This window comes from Uranotaenia lowii, chromosome 2 (assembly GCF_029784155.1).
Source record: "Uranotaenia lowii strain MFRU-FL chromosome 2, ASM2978415v1, whole genome shotgun sequence".
Lineage (NCBI taxonomy): Eukaryota > Metazoa > Arthropoda > Insecta > Diptera > Culicidae > Uranotaenia > Uranotaenia lowii.
Genome location: NC_073692.1, coordinates 217,257,351 through 217,266,712, shown reverse-complemented (window position 1 = coordinate 217,266,712; position 9,362 = coordinate 217,257,351).

Below are 9,362 nucleotides of genomic sequence, written 5' to 3'. Positions count from 1 at the left end.
AGCAGCAGACAAATAGTTACTCCATGTTTTATTGGCTGGATCTTGAGGTTTGAAGTTGATTCATTAGGGCCATATTGTCATGGGAAGGTGACCTGAATCCAACGAATGGTTATTGAACTGATCCAAACTTCCCCAAAACTCCAATTTTTTTTTTTCAAAGATAAGTTGTGCTCGAGACAAACTGTAAGCGTATATGGCGTGAGCAAAAATCTTGTTGTCAATCCAATTTCTTTATGTTCCATATGTGAAACCACAAAAAAAGAACTGAAACCATCGGGAATTTCGACCAATCCTACATTCTATATTATTATTCCTCTCCTTCCACAATAACTTACGGAGAACAATACAATTTTTGACGAGAATGTCCCACTTTGACTAATTTTGTTGGTAAGGTAAGGTAAGGTAAAAAAAAAATTATACAAATGAGAAATATTGAAAAATCTATTGGACGAGAAAGCGAATCAAAATCACATTTAGAGGCAACGTGATAGTAAGAGTTATGACACTGATAAGATTCTTAAAATTTTAATATGTCATTTCCTGCATATTTTTAATAATTTTCCGGCCTGTAGTAATACATTTCTAATCCGCTTTGTGGATAGTTCCGTACAGATATCTCTTTGTATTTCATTCTAAGCTTCTTATAATCTTAAAAAAAAAAAATTATTAGTCACACATTTTAACTTTCTGGAGTCTCGGTTGGATCGGTGATGGAAAGGAAATCTTGATAACTTTATGCTATGAACTCGACAGTGATAAATGATGAGAAGGAAAGACAATTTTTTTAAAGAAAATTTAAATAGTTCAGTTGATCTCAGTTGATTTGAAATTCGTTTATTTGGAAGGGTGCCGTGCGCTACCCTTATAGTTCAGTTGAGACCAAACGTCTTAATAACATGGTTAATATGTGGATCAGTTTTGAGCTCAAAATTCAAATGTTTATAACCCAGTACCAAAAAAAAAATTTTGAAAATCTGAAACAAATTTACACCAATTTTCTTTAAAGAGTAAATATAAAAAAAAAGATAATATTCCTTTTATGAATCAACGACTTAGTTCAAACTTCTAGTAAACTCTGAACCTGCAGTACAATTTCGGATGCTCATTAGGACCAGGAATGATGAAATATGTTTTCAGATTTTCGGATGACCCCTTCTGAAGGGGGTCGTCCATACAAGACAAATATTGTTTTCGCAATATTGACGTTAGTTTTTTCGGATTGTGTTGAAAAATTGGAACTTGAATTTTTGGAAGACGATGAATAAATTTCAGGTATCAAATTTTGTGTTAGAAGTCAGCCAAAGGGGTCGTCCATATTGATTGTTTGCTGTTTTTGGCGATATTGACGCTATTATACATTGTATTTAGATGAAAATTGGTATACGATAGTTTTGAGTGACGTGCAACCGATTTAAGGTATCAAATTCAGTGTAAGGGGGTGAAAAAAAAGGGTCGTCCATATTAACCTTTTTAACATTTTTGCAATTATTACTTAACAATGAATTCGGAAGTGCATCAATGCTTGGCAATTGACTTTCATACAAACTGTTCATGACATATTCCAAGTTGGAGCGAAACGGAGTTCGTATGGGATCAGCTAGTGTATATATATATACTTAAAAAAAAGCAATTTTTGTGTGTTGGGTTGTTTGTTTGTCCTCTATAGGCTCAGCCGTTTTGAGACCTAGAGAGCTGAAATTTAGCATAGATGCTCATTAGGACCAAGAATGATGAAAATGTTTTTAGATTTTCGGATAAAATCTTTTGGAGGAGGTCGTCTAAACAAGATAAATGTTCTTTTAGCAATATTGGCTTTATTATACATCGGATTGTGATGAAAATTTCCACATGGGTGTTTCGAGGAACAAGAAATTTATCCCAGGCATTTGTCCCCCAAGGGTCGTCTATACAACAAAAATGCTGTCTAGCCAATGTTAACGTTGTTGTATTGTACAAGGGATCAAGTTGGAGATTGGTACACGGGTGTTTTGGAAAGACGAGCAATTGGTTTCAGGTATCAAATTTTGTGTAAGGAGTCGAAAAGAGGGGTGATCCATAATAACAATTCACTGTTTTGCTGTATTGACGTTACTATACATCTGATTGCCATGCAGTATTCCACATCGGGCTTTGGATGAGCGGACAATCGTTTTCAGGTATCAAGTTTATAATCTGGAATCAACAAAATGGGTTGTTCACATAGACTATTGTCGTTGTCGTATTATCGTTAACTTTTTTTTTCTTGTTCAAATGGGTTAGGCACGGTAAGATAGAAGCAAGATATGAGAAGGCATAGACGAGGCATGACTCTGATCGAAGGAAATATGTTGAGTTTAGTGAAAAATATGAGAAATATTTGAATGAGAATTTATGTAAACAAAATTAAGGCACGGAAAACGCAATGCCTTCAATTCATGGAATAAAATGGAAAACTTGACTGAAAAATATGCAAGGAAAAGTCATGGCCCAAAGTAACGTGAAGTGATGGCTTGGTATTATCATCACGGCTCAATTGAAAGTTAAATAAAAAAAAAAGGTGGCATGGAAAGGCATGACCCAAAGTAACTAAAAGTGATGGCTTAGAATTACCATCATGACACACTTACAACTTCAAAAAAGATGGCATGGAAAGGCATGACCCAAAGTAACTTAAAGTGATGGCTTGGAATTACCATCATGAAACACTTAAAACTTCAAAAAAGATGGCATGGAAAGGCATGACCCAAAGTAGCTTAAAGTGATGGCTTGGAATTACCATCATGAAACAATTGATTCTAGAAAAGATGGCATGGAAAGGCATGACCCAAACTAACTTAAAGTGATGGCTCGGAATTACCATCATGACACAATCGATAATAGAAAAGATGGCATGGAAAGGCATGACCCAAAGTAGTCATAAAATGATGGCTTGGAATTACCATCATGAAACAATTGAATCTCAAAAAAGATGGCATGGAAAGGCATGACCCATAGTAACCTTAAGTGATGGCTTGGAATTACCATCACGGCTCAATTGAAATTTAAATATAAAAGATGGCATGGAAAGGCATGACCCAAAGTAACTAAAAGTGATGGCTTGGAATTACCATCATATCACAAATAAAACTAAAAAAAAAAAAAAGTATTTTTTGAAAGATACCAAGAAACGTTGTATAAAGAGTCAAGCAACAAGAACGAAGTTTCGAAGGCCAAGACCTCAAGGGTCAAGAATTGGGAGTTAAGAGTGGAAATTACAAAAGTTAAAAGTCACGTGTTATAGGCCACGAGTTGAAGGTATGAAGCAGAGGTTGAAAAGTCAAGAGTCGAAATATTAAAGCAAGGGTCAAAAGAATGGAGGTTTGAAAGTCAATAATAGGAAATTAACAGTGAAAGTTGAGAGTTGAGAGTCACGGTTTACAGGCCACGAGTTGAAGGTATGAAGTTGAGGTTGAAAAATCTAGAGTCGAAATATTAAGAATCAAGCGTCAAGAATGAAGATTCGAAGGTCAACAATATGATGTTAAGAGTGAAGGTTAAAAGTTGAGAGTCACGTGTTATAGGCCACGAGTTGAAGGTATGAAACTGAGTTTGAAAAGTCAAGAGTCGAAATATTAAAGCAAGGGTCAAGAATGAAGGTTGGAAAGTCAATAATAGGAAATTTAGAGTGAAAGCTAAAAGTTGAGAGTCACGTGTTATAGACCACGAGTTGAAGATATGAAGCTGAGGTTGAAAAGTCAAGAGTCGAAATATTAAGAGTCAAGCGTCAAGAATGAAGATTCGAAGGTCAACAATATGATGTACACTAGATATGAAGCTCAAATAGTACACTAGTTAGGATGTCGGACTGGCAAGACGATATAGTTGGTGAAACTGAGTTTGAAAAGTCAAGAGTCGAAATATTAAGTCAAGCGTCAAGAATGAAGGTTCGCAAGCCAATAATAGGAAGTTAAGAGTGAAAGTTAAAAGTTGAGAGTCACGTGTTATAGGCCACGAGTTGAAGGTATGAAACTGAGTTTGAAAAGTCAAGATTCGAAATATTAAAACAAGGGTCAAGAATGAAGGTTCGATGGTCAATAATAGAAAGTTAAGAGTGAAAGTTAAAAGTTGAGAGTCACGTGTTATAGGCCACGAGTTGAAGGTATGAAGCTGAGGTTGAAAAGTCAAGAGTCGAAATATTAAGAGTCGCGTCAAGAATGAAGATTCGAAGGTCAACAATATGATGTTAAGGGTGAAGGTTAAAAGTTGAGAGTCACGTGTTATAGGCCACGAGTTGAAGATATGAAGCTGAGTTTGAAAAGTCAAGAGTCGAAATATTAAAGCAAGGGTCAAGAATGAAGGTTTGAAGCCAATAATAGGAAGTTAAGAATGAAAGTTAAAAGTTGAGAGTCAAGTGTTATAGGCCACGAGTTGAAGGTATGAAGCTGAGGTTGAAAAGTCAAGAGTCGAAATATTAAGAGTCGCGTCAAGAATGAAGATTCGAAGGTCAAGAATATGATGTTAAGGGTGAAGGTTAAAAGTTGAGAGTCACGTGTTATAGGCTACCAGTTGAAGGTATGAAACTGAGTTTGAAAAGTCAAGACTCGATATATTAAAACAAGGGTCAAGAATGAAGGTTGGAAAGTCAATAATAGGAAATTTAGAGTGAAAGCTAAAAGTTGAGAGTCATGTGTTATAGGCCACGAGTTGAAGATATGAAGCAGAGGTTGAAAAGTCAAGAGTCGAAATATTAAGAGTCGCGTCAAGAATGATGATTCGATGGTCAACAATATGATGTTAAGAGTGAAGGTTAAAAGTTGAGAGTCACGTGTTATAGGCCACGAGTCGAAGGTATGAAACTGAGTTTGAAATGTCAAGAGTCGAAATATTAAAGCAAGGGTCAAGAATGAAGGTTTGAAAGTCAATAAGAGGAAATTTAGAGTGAAAGCTAAAAGTTGAGAGTCACGTGTTATAGGCCACGAGTTGAAGATATGAAGCTGAGGCTGAAAAGTCAAGAGTCGAAATATTAAGAGTCAAGCGTCAAGAATGAAGGTTCGATGGTCAATAATATGAAGTTAAGAGTGAAAGTTAAAAGTTGAGAGTCACGTGTTATAGGCCACGAGTTGAAGGTATGAAGCTGAGGTTGAAAAGTCAAGAGTCGAAATATTAAGAGTCGCGTCAAGAATGAAGATTCGAAGGTCAACAATATGATGTTAAGGGTGAAGGTTAAAAGTTGAGAGTCACGTGTTATAGGCCACGAGTTGAAGGTATGAAACTGAGTTTGAAAAGTCAAGAGTCGAAATATTAAAACAAGGGTCAAGAATGAAGGTTGGAAAGTCAATAATAGGAAATTTAGAGTGAAAGCTAAAAGTTGAGAGTCACGTGTTATAGGCCACGAGTTGAAGATATGAAGCTGAGGTTGAAAAGTCAAGAGTCGAATTATTAAGATTCAAGCGTCAAGAATGAAGGTTCGCAAGCCAATAATAGGAAGTTAAGAGTGAAAGTTAAAAGTTGAGAGTCACGTGTTATAGGCCACGAGTTGAAGGTATGAAACTGAGTTGAAAAGTCAAGAGTCGAAATATTAAAGCAAGGGTCAAGAATGAAGGTTTGAAAGTCAATAAGAGGAAATTTAGAGTGAAAGCTAGAAGTTGAGAGTCACGTGTTATAGACCACGAGTTGAAGATATGAAGCAGAGGTTGAAAAGTCAAGAGTCGAAATATTAAGAGTCAAGCGTCAAGAATGAATGTTTGAAAGTCAATAAGAGGAAATTTAGAGTGAAAGCTAGAAGGTGAGAGTCACGTGTTATAGGCCACGAGTTGAAGATATGAAGTTGAGGTTGAAAAGTCAAGAGTCGAAATATTAAGAGTCATGCGTCAAGAATGAAGGTTCGATAGGTCAAGAATCGAAGAACATGAGTTTAAAACATAGAGCCAAAAATTCAAAAGTGGCTAGTATCAGAAGGCAAGAGTAGAAAATTTAAAGAGAAGTGTTATGAATGAAAAAGTTGATGGACAAAAAAAAATAGAGTTTGACAGTCTCAAAAAAAAAACAAAAAAAAAAATAGTCAAAACACAAAAAAAAGTTTACATTCAAAGCTCCATTTTTTTAATAAGGATTTCAGAAACAAAAGAGAAGAATCAAAAGGCACGAGTTAAAAAAAAATCGAGAGGGTACAGGTTATGATCATAAAAAGAAATCGTAATATATGAGTCTAGATTCCAGAGTCAAATGTTGTGGGTCAAGAATTCAGAATCGTAAATCACGAATCCAGAATCAAGAAAAAGGAAGATAGAACCAAGTACGAAGAGTCAGGAACCAAAAATAGCTGACTAAGCATCGAGATCCCAAAGTCAATCGTTAAAATTGGTAAATAGCCGAACGTTGTAAGTAAGAAATAAAAAGGATCAATGGTAAAAAAAATAAAATCAAGTGTAGTTAACTAAAAATAAAGAGTCAAGAATCTAGAGATAAAAGCCAGATATAAATTTTCAAGAGTTACGATAAAAGAAAATAGAGCCAAGCAACTGGAGAGAAGAAGCGAGATTCGAAAGTCAGACAAAAAATTAGAGAATCACGAAGTGAGAATAAGGAGTAAAGAAAGATAGAGTCATGTTTGAGGAGTCAAAAACGTTTTTTTTATCGATTCGAATAATCCATATATTTATTATAAACTCTAAAAATCAATTTAAAGCTAATTTATTATCACTTATGCTCGTAAATAACATGCAATCTGAGTTTCATAGTGTAGAGAAGAGGGCGAATGTGGTAGAATAGGTTAGGTTAAATAAGTTGTTATTCAAAATCATTCAAAATGAGTAATTATGATACATCACTGATAACTTGAATTATATTCTCTGAGCGTGTATCGTCGAACGTATGGTTTACTAGTTCAGTGTACATAAAATAAATAAATAAAAAGGGTATGATCAACTACAAAAGTAGTTTTAGGGTATTCGTGTGAATATGTAATATGCTGTGAGTGTTTCATTTTTAGATTGTGAGAGTATGTATGTATAGGTGTGAAATATATTAAAAAGATAACACATATGTATGACTTGATTGTTGGTATTGGTATTAGATCGAGGTTGAGTGAAGTTGATAGCACGTTAAACGTCATTCTATAAACCATTCTTGGCAACGAAGGTTGCGTTCCGAGAGCCTGTGGAGAATTACCTGTGCGGTGGCTCGATTTCCCGAAATGGAAACTGCGTGTTTCAGTGTAGCAATTGAGGACTGCGAGGGTGCAGTTACCACATTTAGGTTTTAAGAAAAACCGTTTTCGAAAGAAATCGGCCGAAGGGGACCAAAGTTATACATGATAATTTGGATTTTCGTGTTCCTCCCGAACAAAATGTCTCAAAATCCCTTACAAACTTTAGGCTCGTTGAGCGACCCCTTCCCGTGATCCGATCTGGCCAAAATTTGGCATGAGACCTTGTACTAGGCCTAGGATCAATTTAAGCCTGCGTCGGGTAATTTGGGGCACTCTAACGTAGATCCTTGTCACATTTCTAGAATCTATTTAAATCGAGTCAGAAAATCAATTTTATGGTTTTCTAGGGAGCAGCAAAATATTGTAGAATGATTGAACTTAACTTTCTTCACTCAATTAAAAAATATATTCTTTCTGGGATGGAAAATTACCATAGAAAATAGACCTTCATTACCGTCCTTTTGAATCCTTCTTTCCTGAATAGTGTGTTGGATAGTCTTCTCTATAATATGACAAAGCTGCCGATTTTTTGTTCTTGAAATTGTCATAAAAAAGGCACCGGGCAATCAAAATTAATTTCAATTTAATGAACATTGACTAAGAAGATTCATAATTCAGATTTCACATGATTTTATCATTCCCCAAAAACTGCTGTTGCCACCAAGCGCGGATGGTACTAGGTAGTTGCAGTTTTCGCGTAGTCACCGCATATGTGCAACAAGTTTCACACCCGTACAGAAATACGGATTTGACGTTTGAGTTGAAGATTCGGATTTTCGTTCGTAGAGAGATCTGGCGTGATTTCCAGATGTTCCGGAGACTCGCAAACGCAAATCGGGCCTTTCTGATCCTGGTTTAAATGTCTTTTCTGGTACCACCATCCGGCGTTATCTGGCTGTCAAGATACTAGCAGCACTTCACTTTTTCAACTTGTTGCCCAGCTACCACGAAATTGAAAGGATTTACTGTGTCGATTTCCATCGATTTGGTCTTTTCGACATTGATTTCTAGACCTGCTGCCTCGGAGCTTCTCTCTCACGGGTGTTTTGATCGCCAAATTCTATCGAAGGATAACGATTTTTGTATTATCTGATTTATATACATAATAAGCTGCTTTCAGAAGTAGTACAAAATCTTTTGGATATAGTTGAATGGGCCTCATCGTACGAATATACAGTGAGCGAAATAAGAATAGCACCACTATGCGTTTCGCTTGTTAAAATATCAATGCTTGTAAAATACGAAAATTTTCTTCCACAGTTTGTTCTGAATTGCTTAACGGATAAATCAAGCATAAGTTTACTTTTTTTGGACGTTGCAATTGGCGTTGAGGACCAAAAATGTGAAAAAAGGGTGCGAAATAAGAATAGCACCACTTGAGTTTTTCAACAAAAACAAGATTATTTTTCAAAATTTACTGTTTTAAAAGTGAATAATAATGCTTCTACGAATTATTTGAATAGATAACTGCATTTTAGAAGTTTTCCAGAATTCCAAAGGTTTTCAAAGGTATTAAAAGGAGGTTTTAAGAGATGCCCCTTAGCGTTAAGGAATTTGATATATGAGCCTTAAAACTTTATCAAACTGCTTGATTTCTTCATTAACATTCATAAGTATGATGCAAAATGATGAAACATAGATTTGAGGCTGAGTTTGAATCCAAAAAGCAGGTTGGAATTCAAAAATACTAATATTTTTTAAAAGTCAAACACTATTTCTCTAATTTTAAGTAATAGATGGCAGCACTATCTTGCCATTTAACCAAATTTATGACCATTTTCGAATATCCGGGATTAATTAGGGAGTGCTGGATTATTTTGGTCAAGAAATAAATACATGGTACCGTGTGAACGCTTTGGAAATTCTAAGATCACTAAATCCAAAAAAAATTAGAATTGCATCAAGGTCACTAAAAGTGAACTTTTTGGTCGATTATCAGAATAAAGTTATACTTTGCGATGGAGCTTGATGGACCAGATGGCTAGCAGTATTATTGGTATGATTCGCAATTGAGTCGGAAGTTGAGACGAGCAGGAGTTTTGACAGTTGTACATTTTTGTGCTGATGATTCATTTGCAAATCCGGAAAAGCTTTCTGCAGCGTGAACTTCTACAAAACTGTGATGGGAAAATACCTCAAAACGATGAATATGGGCCTAAATAAACCTGTAAAATCAATATTGAGACTAAATTTG